Here is a 13,237-nt window from a genome sequence, read left to right on the forward strand (position 1 = left end):
TTTTTAAGTAAATCTGCTCAAAGAGAAAATGTGGGAACTACTACAAGTAGACACTATTCATCTATCGAAACACCACCACCGAGTTACGCTAAGTTAAATTGGCCTTAAAGTGGGGGCAAAAATGGGATATCACTGGAAAAAAAGTTGAGTCACATGAACGCAACGTTCGGCGTTCCATGTCACGGCAACTATTCGGTCAAACCGAACTTTCTGTTCTCGTAATCGAACTTTGGCGATAAAGTGAACTCTGTCGAAAGTTCGGTTTGATAAACTGAATAGTTGGGGTGATATGGAACACCGATCTTTTTTTCTCAGTCTTAATAGCCGAGGTTCCTCCTTCATCATTTGGTGCAAAAAACTCCCTATATTCCAAAAATTAATTGACCCTTTGAGAACCCCAAAGTTAGAAAAATATATGATTCGCGAATGGGAGAAAAACGTATTCGAAGTTCACCAGTGCTGTCTATGCATTTAGAAACAATTCAGTTCAAACGCCTTGAGTATTAGTAATGAAGCAAATCATTACTTAAAATGTTGACCAAATATCCTCGAGAGAGAGATAAGAAGTGTTTAGAAATAAAAGCTAAAAATTGATATTTTTAACCCAATCAGGTTTTTTCGGTGCACTGATGAACAATATTTAGGTTTTCATTCTGAGCTATTGTCTAACTTCATCTTATTTAGGTATGTAGTGTGTTTTTTTTCCATCTTTTGTTCGTTTTATTTCTTCCTTCGTCAAACAAAAAGCTGAACATGTGGCGAATCATACATCCTATTACGGGGAAGAGTTCTATTTAATTTACGAGAGGGGAACACTTTTTTTTACGTAAAAATAGAATGTATTTGTGCAAGGGCTCCTGCTCTTAATTCGTCTCTAATTATATACCTTGGACTATGGTGCTGTTTGTTTCAAATATCGCACCTGGAAGAACCCTTTACCCCTGGGATCAATACTAATCCTATTGGAACCTTAAAATCTTAATTCCATCTCCAAAAATACCGCTAACCCTTGAGAAAAAGGAAACGTCAATATGCTTATCGTGGAAAAGTTATATCTTATTCATGAATTCTGGATGATTGAATGACGACTGGACTCAAGTGACAGCTTTTTCCCCTCATGAAACCGCGAGGTGAAAAGTGTGATTAATAGAACTGTGCACGTTACCCACCTGTAGTATTGTACCCATTTCACCCCCAATCATTCTCGGAAAGGCAACTTCGCTACTTTTTGCAGCCTCTGCAGTTAGAGCTTACAAAGCACGCCATTTGTAGGATGATCATACCACTTTTTTTCAACCTTCGGCGAGTAGGCTGGCAATTTGCTCTCTCTGAAATTTGAACAGCTGTGTCCCTCCTACCTCTGTCACGGTAGGTCCGCTAGTTCACTTTTGCCATCTTGGTGTTTTGCTCTGTAGCGGTGATAAATTATAACATTTAGTTTCGGTTTTAACAATTTTCCACATTTAAGTTACCTAAAGTTTTCTTCGTTGTAATTTTTATTTAAAGTCTTAAGTCCTTTGATTTAGTACCGAATGAACCATGAATCAGCCAAGTAAGTAAACTTGTTAAATAGCAATTTACGACGAAGCGACGGTATGCTTTTACATGGGCAGTGTTTTGTGAAACGGACCCAAAAGACATGGGCTCGGAACGGAAAAATATGGATTTGGGGTTTCATCCCCTCATGAGGTCAATCTAGTAAGCAATTCGACTACATTTTTCAATTAGGAACTGTAAATTCCGGCCCGGTTTAAAAACAACGTATGTTCCATTAGTTTCCCTATGCACATAAAAGTTTTTTTCCGATGAGCCAAAATTTATAGGTCCAAATTGCAAAATGCAGTCCAATTTAGCTTCCTTTTTTGTTTTTACACATCAAATATTGTTTGTGGACATTAAATTCTTGGCAGGAAAAAGCATTTTACCTCGCGTGTGTCAGGGAAATGTGAGGGAATTTCATTTTCTAAATTGTGTGGCAACCCTGGAATATACCCTGGATTTTGAGTTCGGTCGTCAATAAGTTTTTCTATTTTACATCGTACGCACAAACATGGCAGAATTTTGGATATAATCATCGATCTGCCCTCATTTTTCTCTTTAGGTACGTCAACATTTTCCTTATTTGCAGTGCAATTCACCCCGCCCCACCCCCCGTCCTCGTCTCGCTCCTGCCCATTCAATTAATGTTGCGCCATAGGTTTCAGGAGTGAAGAGCCCTCGCCCATAATCGAGCACTCGGTTCGGACGTGAAACTCGGAAAATAGGGGGGAAAAATCGAGCCCCCCCGTGCTCCCGAACACTCTGCAGAGGTTGTCGTTGTGGCCGGGTGGCGGCGGCGGTAGGGAGGGAAATCAATTAAAGGCTTCACTGTTTCGCTGCAGAAACTTCAAATGCCTGTGCACGCTAGCCGGGTGCTCCTGCGAGTTGCAAATGTGACATGCCGGTGAAAAAATGATGCGCACGAATGAAAAGTATGTCGTAATATGTGTCAGTGTCGTGGCGTGAATTGCGATGTATCGATTGTTTTGCCATTTAAACGTATGGTAAAGAATCGATTATTAAGGTGTTCGCTGTGAACTTCCTGATTATCGATCCTTTTCCATAGGATTAAATGGCATAACAATCGATATATCACAAAGCACGCCACGCCACTGATATGTGTGCACCAGAATCCGCGAGGAATCCAGAGGCGGATCCAGCAACTTGGCAACATTGTTTTTCTCCTTTTAAACCTATGGAGATGTATCGATTTTTGGAGGGGCCAGGTGCTCCGGCATGAATCGATTATTTAACATAGGTTTAATAGGAAGAAACCCGGTGTTGCCAAATTGTTAGATCCGCCAATGGAGGAATCGTGGGATTTTTCCGATGGCAAGCTGAATGCTAGAGAGGAGATTTTGGGCGGAAAATTTGCAGTATAGTGTGCTATGAGGCCCTGTGTCTTGACGAGCGAATTTCACTTCTTTATTCGACATGGATTTTGTCTCTTTAAGAGAAGTCACAGAAAACAAGGAAACGTATCAGTAATTTCCTCTAAAAAAAAAAAAAAAAAAAAAAAAAAAAAATCTTCTAATTTTGTTATGTTTTGTTTTGTTTGTTAAGTGTTGTAATGGAGATACGCATTAATCGATTTTCGCCACCTATATTATGTCCCAGATTTAGGGCATCGGCCATAAGTTTATCTTTCCCTTTTGATTTTTCTTTTTCGCTCCTACAGAAATTCGTCATTCGATCGAAATTCTGGTGAAAATAGGAAGAACAATAATCTAAAAGAAAAGAAACGTCATAACTAACAATAAGCCAACCTAATTTTTTTTTTGTTTTTTTTTGTTAAGTGTTGTAATGGAGATACGCACTAATCGACTTTAGCCATCTATATGTCCTAGATTTAGGGTATCGCCCATAAGTTTACCTTTGACCGATTTAACGTTCACCAATTTACTTTTTTGTCTCATCTCTGACAAGGAAAAAAAGAGCTCGCGGTTGTTGAGTGATAGGAATTTCTCCAGGGTCATTCCATTGTAACGGGTGTGACAACAATTTAACTTTAAACAAGAATTTGAACTCTTTCTTGGGGTTTAATTAAAAAATGATCTGCAGCAGCAGAAAGAACTTTTTTTATAGATCATTTCAGTTTATCAGAAATTGTTTTTACTTTGTTCCATTCCTCAGAAAAAATTAAAAGGCATGCGTAACGGGTGTGACCGATTTTGGAAGTGAGTTTTTCCTCAGTGAGTGTAAAGTGGAAACTCAGCGAATTTTATGAATGTAAAAATCTGATTAAATTATATGACAAAGCCAAGGGTTTTTGCTTCAACTGCCGATGATCCGTTTTCGATTATCTGTTTTTCTTTCCTTGAAAAATGGGAAAGTTTGCGTAACGGGTGTGACGTAACGGGTGTGACAGATTGTCTCTCTGAGGTCCATCATTTTTGAGAGAGTTTAAAAGTTAAAAAACTTACTTTTCTTCTCATACTAATATTGTAGGCAATCCTAAGCAGTAAGTCAATTAACAGTTTGACGCATTTTAATGTAGAACAAGCCAAAACTACATTTTTCTACAAGGTGGCCCAGACCTACCGTTTGCGTCACGGGTGTGACGTAACGGGTGTGACAAATTGTCTCTCTGAGGTCCATCATTTTTGAGAGAGTTTAAAAGTTAAAAAACTTACTTTTCTTCTCATACTCTTATTGTAGGCAATCCTAAGCAGTAAATTAATCTGCAATATGACGCATTTTAATGTAGAACATGCCAAAACTACATTTTTCTACAGGGTGGCCCAGACCTACCGTCCCAGGGCTTTTCTTCGGGTAACCCAGGATTCCCCTTTCGTCCCCGCGGTCCTGGACCTCGCATGGCCCAAATTAACCAAAAAAAAACCCTGGCACGGTAGGTCTGGGCCTATAGTAAAGTGAAAATATTTCAATCAAATCGGAGAGAGTTCAACGAGTTCTATTTGAAGTCCTTTTGAGATAAGGTGTATTCACTTTAAATACTGAAATATGGCAAAAAAGTTAGCTATCTCTCTCTTATTAGATGTATACATAACGTCTAATCATGCATATGAGTGTATTTCTTGTGATAACCACAGAAAAAATGGTGAGAAGTGAGGCAACATCTGCATAATTGAAGCCTCTTCTCATTGGTCACACCCGTAACGTGTCACACCCGTTACGCATTTTTGCCCATTAATTGTTGAAATAAAAATTTGGAAAAAATACTCCAAAGCCGTACTTGACTTGAAGACGTACGGAAAAAATTGGCATCTCAAAATGACATGAATTAAAATAGTTACATTAAAAAACCAATGTTTTGCGTAACGGGTGTGACAGTCAGTGCACTAGGTTTTAAAAGTTACATATAATATACAGTAATTACTTTTAAAAATTGAAACTTTGCAGGAGCACATTGAATCAGTTTCTTGACAACTGCAAGCATAACCTGAAACTTGGTTTTGGTGGGAACACCAGAAAACATTGCTACCAAACTGTCACTCTTTTTACAGTAGGATAAAGCTAAGCAACGGGGTTACAAAACACGTAAAAATTGCGAGAAAAAAAACAAAACGGAGGTAAACCACATATATTTCCAAAAACTAGGAGTATTAAGGAGTCCAAAAATAAATATCGTTGGGTCATTTGGAGGGGGAAAAAAAATACCCCCCGGACTACCTAGGCGTGGAATGACCCTCCATTAAATTGTGGTAGTTCCCCAATTAATTATGATAGTATTCTAATAAATGAGGTTACTTATTCAAATTTTGCGCTTCTACCAAAATTAATGGGAAATTTCCATATAATCAGATTTCAATTTAGATCTGTTGTATCGGAAATTGGCAGTAAGTTAAAAACTTCGACCAAATCCCCTCGCGAAAATTTGCCGTATATATGCTACACGGTACCTTCCTTTGAATCTATTTCCATATTGTGGGAGTAGGATATCTTCGTTCTGCATCGAGTGCAGTGCTCTCTTTTCCCTTTCCGTGTCTCTCCGCGGATGAAGGAAGGGTTTGAAGTGGCGATGATCCAGCTCTTGAGTAGGTAATTTGCTCCGTGCGACCTTTTTTCTTTCCTCCTTTTTTTAACTCCTGGGAAATTTATATGAGGGTCTCCAGCGTGGCAGAGTTGTGGCCGCCTAGCAACGGCGTTGACCGGAATAATAATCGGGAGAAGACAAGAAGCTTAATCTCCAAATCCTTTGAAAATCCCCCGGAAAAAAGAGGCCAGTAAAAAGTCGTCTCGTTTTCAGAACGGACGGATTTTTCTCTCTCTCTTGGAGTACGTCCCAGTTTTCCATTGTATACATAAAAAATGGTCGGTGTCTCATATTTTTTTTTCATTTTATTTTATTTATTTTTGTTGAATGCAAAACTTCAGTTTAAGAACCATTCATGATCCATCTGAAGCCGATAAAAGATAGGCTCAGTTCTATCGCTTCATGCTGCTATCTAACGTTTATTATTTGGTTATTTAACAGCCATACACAACGGTGGAATTCAGCCTGAGTCTGTATGTTCTTTCGTTTAGAAGGTTCCACCGAATATGAAAGTGTACACCTAGTTTCGTCAAACGATGCGTGAGCTTCGCACTTTCATGACGCTTTCATCATGATCCAATATCTCAGAGTAACCTACGGCATGGGTCGATTAAGCACAAAATTGTGTTGAGCAATCAAGTCCTTTGGGTTGCTCTGACACCCAAAAAAGGTTACACAGTTACACAGAGTGACATCAAACACGGACATTTTTAACGGTGTACTGTTCATTAGAAAATGAAATGTTTGCACGTCCTCTGAAAACGCCTTCAATGTCGATGGATGCCACCTAGGGTTACCTCCGAGGCTAAATTGTTGTATCCCATATTACAACCGCAGTTTGGACCGCTGCGCCAATGCGCAGACTTGCTCTTCATCAGAGAATGAAGTGCACACTCTAAAAACGTCTTCGATGTCGACGGACACTACCCAGGGTTACCACCGAGGCTGAAAAGTTGCATCCCACATTACAACCGCAGTTTGGGCCGCTAATGCGCCGACTTGCTCTTCAGTACCTCCTCTAAAAACGCCTTCAATGTCGATGGATACCATCCATGGTTACTGCTGAGGCTGAATAGTTGCGTCCTGTGTCACACCATTTACAACTGCAGGTTGAACCGCTGCGCCAATCCGCATTAACTTGCATTAACCTGTACGTCATGATAATCATTTCTTATTAAAGCTACAGATCGTGCAGAAGCACAACATAGTAGCAGATTTCGTCCCTAGATCACTTCAAATAAACACCGTGAGAACCAAAATATGCATGCATTTGTTCATATTAATAAGGAGTTAGGATAGGCCAGTTAACTTTATAAGGCACTGTAAAAATTATCGAATTAAAAGGATACCTAAGAACTGAGCATCTAAAGAGTGTTTAACTCTATTTCAAGTCCCTTGAGGTACTCGCTCGGACAACCGTTATCATAATTTTTCGAAAAGAAAAATACTGTCCCTTCTCGTAATTGCTGTTGCAGTAAGCTTCGCTGTGGATTAATTTTCCAAGTACTTTGCGGATAATGCCCAGAAAATCGAGACTGGAAGCATGCCAGCTTCTGAATACCCTCCGTTTGCTCTGCAGTAGTGTAATTAATTGTATCCCTTCGAGCTGATTATCGGTTTATCCGGTCGATCGTTTCGCTCGACTCGCTCTAATTGTTTTCCCTTTGAATTTTTCATATGTTTGACGCGGCTCATTCTGAGAAAAATGCTAATTTCATAATTCTAGAAGATGTATTCCTCCCAGAAGAATTGGAAATAGTTGGCTCCTCTTCATTTTTTGTTTTTAAAACAGTCGAAATTTCTTCCGATTCAAGTAGAAATTCCTCTCGGTGTAAGTTTCCCTGTGATAAAGTAAAAAAACAATCAATATTTTTTTTAATTTTTTGAAACAGTAATTGAAAAATTCGAGCTAGTTCCCGGAGAGGCTAATATTCAGTGGCACCATTTTTTATTTCTTTTTCTTGGAAATAAAAACCATTGAAAGCGCCAGAGGTGGATTCCTTTTTTTTAACTGAGCAAAATACCTTAATGATAACCTTATGAGGTCTAACAATATTTTGAGGGGAAAGGAAACGAAAGCTGGATCCAATTCTAGAAACGATTTGTCTGAATTGCAGCGAATGGAGATGTTGCATGCGTTTCACGCTGACCGCACTGTTTGGCGCAATGCGTGAAGTATTCCTGCATTCTTGTAGGCGCTGTCCGTTTCACGTTGACCGCAATGACCGCTCTGTGTTTGATGCAATGCGTGAAGTATTCGTGCAATCTTGTAGGCGCTAATATGTGTTACGTGCCGATCGCCGCGCCGAGGGCTTCTCCTTTTCATCTCAATGGAGATGTTGCATGTGTGAGGGATTTGCGATTTGACCATTGATTCTTATGTTAAAGTTTGCGATAAACACGATGGTGCCACTGGTTCTTTCTGAAATCATCTTCCAAGCTCAAAAAAAGCTCTCAAAGTGAGACAAAAATGGAGGGGATATCCCACCCTACCCTGAAAGTCCACCTCTACATCAAGACAAACTCTCCATGCACAGATAGGGAGCAAATACATCGACAGGGCTGCCACTTCATTTGGGGACTCTGAAACTGAAAACACGGCATCACTGCTAATGTATTTGCTCCCTATCTTTGCATGGAGAGTTTGTTTTGATGTAGACGTGGACTCTCAGGGTAGGGTGGGATATCCCCTCTATTTTGGCCTCAACTTGAGAGCTTTTTTTTGAGCTTGGGAGTTGATTTCAGAGAAAACCAGTGGCACCATCGTGTTTCTCGCGAACTTTTACACAAGAATCATCCGTCAAATCGCAAATTCTTCACACATGCAACATCTCCATTGCAGCGAATTTTAGAAACTTTAGGAGTTTGGTTGTTCTAGCCTAAACGAGCGGACCACTTACTCGCCGTGCGATTCGTGCATTTCCGCGAGTTCCGTTTAAATATTTCTCAGTCACATCACCACTCGGAAATATCTCCTTTGAGGAAAGTTCAACTTATGAGCCGTTTTCACGCCCGTGAACATCATGGGAATCACCACGAAGCGCCGCTTCCTTCAAATTGCCCTCCCGACCGTAGCATAGTTGAAGCTCAGATATGTTCTCAGATAATCCGTCCATTTCCGGCTCTTTACCGTTGTGTTGTCCGACGGAGCGGAGAAAAAAGATGCTGGCCAAATATCGGGCAAGTCGACTACCCCTCCGTTCAAGAACCACGTATCTCTCATCGAAATCGTTAATGCAGTTACGCGGTTTTGGCCAAATACGGCACGCCAGTCGAACCGACTCATCTAAATTCAACTCGCGCCCGCTACTGGGCTCGGGAGATTTGTAGAGACCATCCCCTCTCGTGCTACCCTTCGCGTCTCCCGGGGGAGGGGGAGGGAGGGGGTTGCAATCCTTCGGTTTTGTCCGCTCCTAAGTATCTGCCGAATTTCCGCGCTATGAAAATTTGGAAACCAATCCTCAAAAAATAAGTTTTTCCCTGTCTTTTTGTTGTGAATTCGATGATCAATTTGGAAAAGCGCGTACCTCCGTTTCCGACGTATTGCATGTGTCCCTTCATATTTTATTTTTTAAATGAAAACTAAGTAATATTTCTCCTTGAAAATCTCTAAAAACAAAAAAATTAGCACACGTTAAGTTCTAGTTTTAAGATTAGTAATAGCCGCGTAAGAAGTTAATGATACAATGCTTAAAAAGTTTGAAAAAAAACAAAAAACAAAAAACTTCAGGTATTATTTTCTTTTGAAGTGCGCAGCTATCCTGTTAAAATGTGATTTTTTACGACGATAGAAGGTATGAAATGATTCTATCATGAAACCACCTCAGATCTGAATTTTTTATCATTTTGTCTGTTCATAACGTCATTTGATGTCAGACGTGCGGTTAATTTTTATCTGTGCTTGATAAAGAATTCCCGCAAAGTTTTCTCATGTCCAGACATACCGGAGCACGATTTTACTCAGGAGGTTCAACGTACCCACCACGCAAGAAAATTAATAATAAAATACACTGAATGTTGGCGTTTCGTCTCCTATAGTTGACTCAATGCTCCTCAGTTCAATTTAACGTAAATTCTCACTCTTGGTTTAATCTAACCCTTGTCGTCGAAGGGACAGTAGAGTGTATGTCCTAGAGTATTTCGCGTCTTCGGTTGCCATTTGATGTGCATTATCTTTTTATTTTTCTCCCGAGCGAGAACTTTAAACTACCCAATTCAATGGGTATGTGTTGAATTCTTGTTTATGAGCTGACTTTAGACAAATTTCAATGTGTGTATCTTGCTTCGCGTGAAATTTTGAAAGGGGAACTTAGTGGTGCTTTTATTTCTTCTTTTTCCAATGGTCCTAAACCGATGAACCAATTAAATCTTTTCTGGTGCGGTATACCGTAATCGCCTGTTTTTGCGCTTGTTTTTGAAGTGTGACTGATGTGCAGTTTTAATCTTTCTATTGCCGTTTTGTCGAACCCATATTTTAGTCACATCAAGTATTTTGTCAAAAGTGCAGGCAATAAATTCAAATATCCTATCTTGGATCAACACTTTAAATTTCTGTTTGACAAGATAATGCTGAACATATTTAGGTCGGAGTTCTCTACATAAAGCTTTTGATCTTTTTGAGTTTCGTAACATATTATCAAGACGAATACTTATGAACATTTCTTTCAAAATCGTACCATGATCAGGAAATGCAGTTTTCAATATCTTGGCAGTTAAACTTGATGACTAACATATTGCACAGGGCGACACATCATTGTAACTGCAGGAGAAACTAGGTATGGTCAGCGAATTTCATAACCGTAAAATGTCAGGGAATTCTGCTATCCAACTTCGACTTCTATTGTTCTAATATGAAAATATATCATAAAAGGGTAGAAACATCTCCATGTGCTTTATCGACATAGTTCAATTCTCGTCCCCGCTCGAATGGAAAGTGCCCACCCTCATTATCCTCAAAAAAAATTAGGAAATTTTCAAATTTACGAAAACTTGTTGTCATGTAATTAAATCGTGAAAAATTAAGGACGTGATATTTGTAGCTTGATAAATTTTTCTGACCGTGAATTGAAAAATTAATCGATGAAATCGACTTTTATCAGTAAAAAATCGAGAGATCCCTGTTTGAAAAGAAGTAAACCTTTAAAACTTTGCAAATCCTTAAAGACAAAGTGCCTACATACTCCTATAGTTTCACTGTTCGTCATTTCCTGGACAAAGGAACGTAATTTCATTTCGAAGTCGCAAAATTGAGTCAAACAATTGATATTGTAAGAAGAATGTACCTGTGTAATTTTTATTCAACATTTTTCTGATTAGGTACATTTTAACGCCAAAAATGGCTGGCCAAGCTATTAAAGCCATGGTCAGGGCTGGATTTACTCACTTGCCGCCCATGGCATGGGCCGCCTGTATTTTGCCGCTCCCTTCTCATTCCTCTTTAAAACATCAATAAAAACCATAAAATGAACGTGCCGGAGGGGAAGGGGTGCATAAGATGCGTTTACCTACTCGTGTTGGATACATTTTTTGCGAAAACCCTGTCAACACTACTAGCAAAAGTTCACGGAACTTTGCGCAAAAGTTAAGTTCCGTAAACCTATCTCTATGTTTGGACAAGGTCCTCCATTTATAAGAAATGAAAGAAACAATTATGGAAGAACAGACATAAATGTGGTTTAATAATTTTAACTTCCGCCGCGCCGTTGCGCCGCGCTGATGGCATTGTGTTTGGCGCAATGCGTGAAGTATTCATGCAGTCTTGTAGGCGCTAATATGTGTTACATACCGACCGCCGCACCGAGGGCTTGTCCTTTTCATCTTAAGTCCTCGTCATCATTCCTCTCTGCGCTGAGTTCCAGGCCAAACCGCATGTTTAGTTCCTCTCTTAACTCGACTAATTAAAGATGCTGTCTCTTGTATCACCGAAAAACGACAAAATTAGAAATTACTATACTCTCAGGAAAGAGAGATTTTGTCCCATTTTCTCATTGATAATTTTTTTTTCTGAATCCGATTTTTTTATACCTGCATTAAAAAATTTGTCTCTCATTTTGTCTCTCCTAGGAGAAGACGCAGAGGGCGCCCAATGAAAGGTTGGAGGGAAGGGATTGAAGCGGAAATGTTAAGGTGCTCAATCCCCCAAGATTTGTGGTTTGAAAGAGAGCCGTGGAGGTTAGGAGTCGTAGAGCGCGAGGAAGTGCTGTAAAGCGACCTTTATATATATTAAAAAAATTGCAAAATTGCAAAAATTCTCTGTCATCAAACATGGTGTATAGATTTCAACTTGGTGCTTTACAAAGTCTCTAAGTACTTGTCCTTCGGCACCAAGAAGGTTTTTCTTTAACTAACCTCTTCGCCCGCTGCGCAGTTTTAGGTGTTTCCTGAACAATTTTTTTCTCCGAGTTGGTGTGTTTTCGAACTCACTGATTTAATTGTCAGTTTCTCAGTTTTACTAATTGGGTGTGTTGGTGTATGATTTCAGTGATGAAAATAATGCTGCGGTGTTTTCTCGATGAGCGACCAAGCATACTCGGATCATGAGTCGCAACCCGGGTCCCCTCGGAAGCGGCCTCCATCCTCTAGTCACACCCGCTCATTCGTAAGCACCCACACCATCCGACTACATTTTGCAATCAGGAATATCCGTAAAAACACTTATGTGCATAGGGAAACTAAGGGCACATACGTTGTTTCTAAACTGAGCCAGAATTTGCAGTTCCCAATTGCAAAATTTAGCCTAATTATTGTATCCATGATGGAATTAGGAACTAAGTTTAAAGATTTCGATATTCCAAAATCTCAGCTTCCATTTGGACCGCGTTAAGCAGAAAGGAACCAAGCCACATCAACTATTGCCAAAGTTAATCAGGCAATTTAATTTTTTACATGAAAATGGTAGTGCGGATTTTCGTGCGAATTCAGTGAGTTTTCTGCATACTTCTTTAAAATTTTCAAAAGAATCCGCACAAACGTTATCTTGTAAAAAATTAAATTGCTCAGATAATTTTGGCAATACTGATGTGGCTTGGTTCTTTTTTGCTGAACGCGGTCCATTTCATTCTTCAAAGGAAAATTGTTGCCCTTATACAATACCATAGTATGTTTCAAGTCCCACCTTCTTTTCTAGTCTTAGTTACAATGTTACGTTTACGTTAACAGTTATTTCGGTTCCTTTGTGTACTGTAACAATGCAGCATTGTTACGAGGACCGAACTATTTGTCACCATAAAAGTAATGTTGAAACCACGACCAAAAAAGTAGGTAGGACCTGGAATCCACTATGAGCATTGTAAGAGCCTCAATAGACGATCAAATTCCGAACCAATTCCAAACTAAGTAAGTAGACCATTTGATGAATGGTGGTCACCATGTAGCATTCTTCTTTGATCAAAATTGGGCTATTTTGATCCAAAAGGAGTGGCATCATTCATCATTTCTTATTCTGTCAAGTTTTCATTCGAAAATAATGGGAAGTGACGAATTTAAGACTGATGACTCCCAACACTTAGATAGAAATTGGCTCCGGAATTTGATAGTCTATCGAGGCCTGTAATTAGTGTGGTATTTTTCATCTTTATTTCAAAATAACAGCAAAATGAGAGCTTTCTTACGACTCGTCGCATATTGAGGTCCGTGCTCAAAAAGCTCCTTATCGAAGGTAGACTTACAAACGTGTAACCCCGTATTCACTAAGTAAGCTAA

At 39.5% G+C, this 13,237-nt stretch overlaps 1 protein-coding gene across 5 annotated transcripts in view; it reads left to right on the forward strand.

Moving 5' to 3' along the window:
* Positions 1-13,237, forward strand: part of LOC140223750 (alpha-1,6-mannosyl-glycoprotein 2-beta-N-acetylglucosaminyltransferase-like) — a 56,303-nt gene that overhangs the window by 23,622 nt on the left and 19,444 nt on the right. For all 5 annotated transcript variants that reach the window (XM_072299495.1, XM_072299497.1, XM_072299498.1 and 2 more), the window contains one exon: positions 12,018-12,134. The gene's annotated coding sequence lies outside the window, so the exon portion shown is untranslated. The remainder of the gene's footprint in view (positions 1-12,017; positions 12,135-13,237) is intronic.

Source organism: Bemisia tabaci, chromosome 4, assembly GCF_918797505.1.
Source record: "Bemisia tabaci chromosome 4, PGI_BMITA_v3".
Classification (NCBI taxonomy): Eukaryota; Metazoa; Arthropoda; class Insecta; order Hemiptera; family Aleyrodidae; genus Bemisia; species Bemisia tabaci.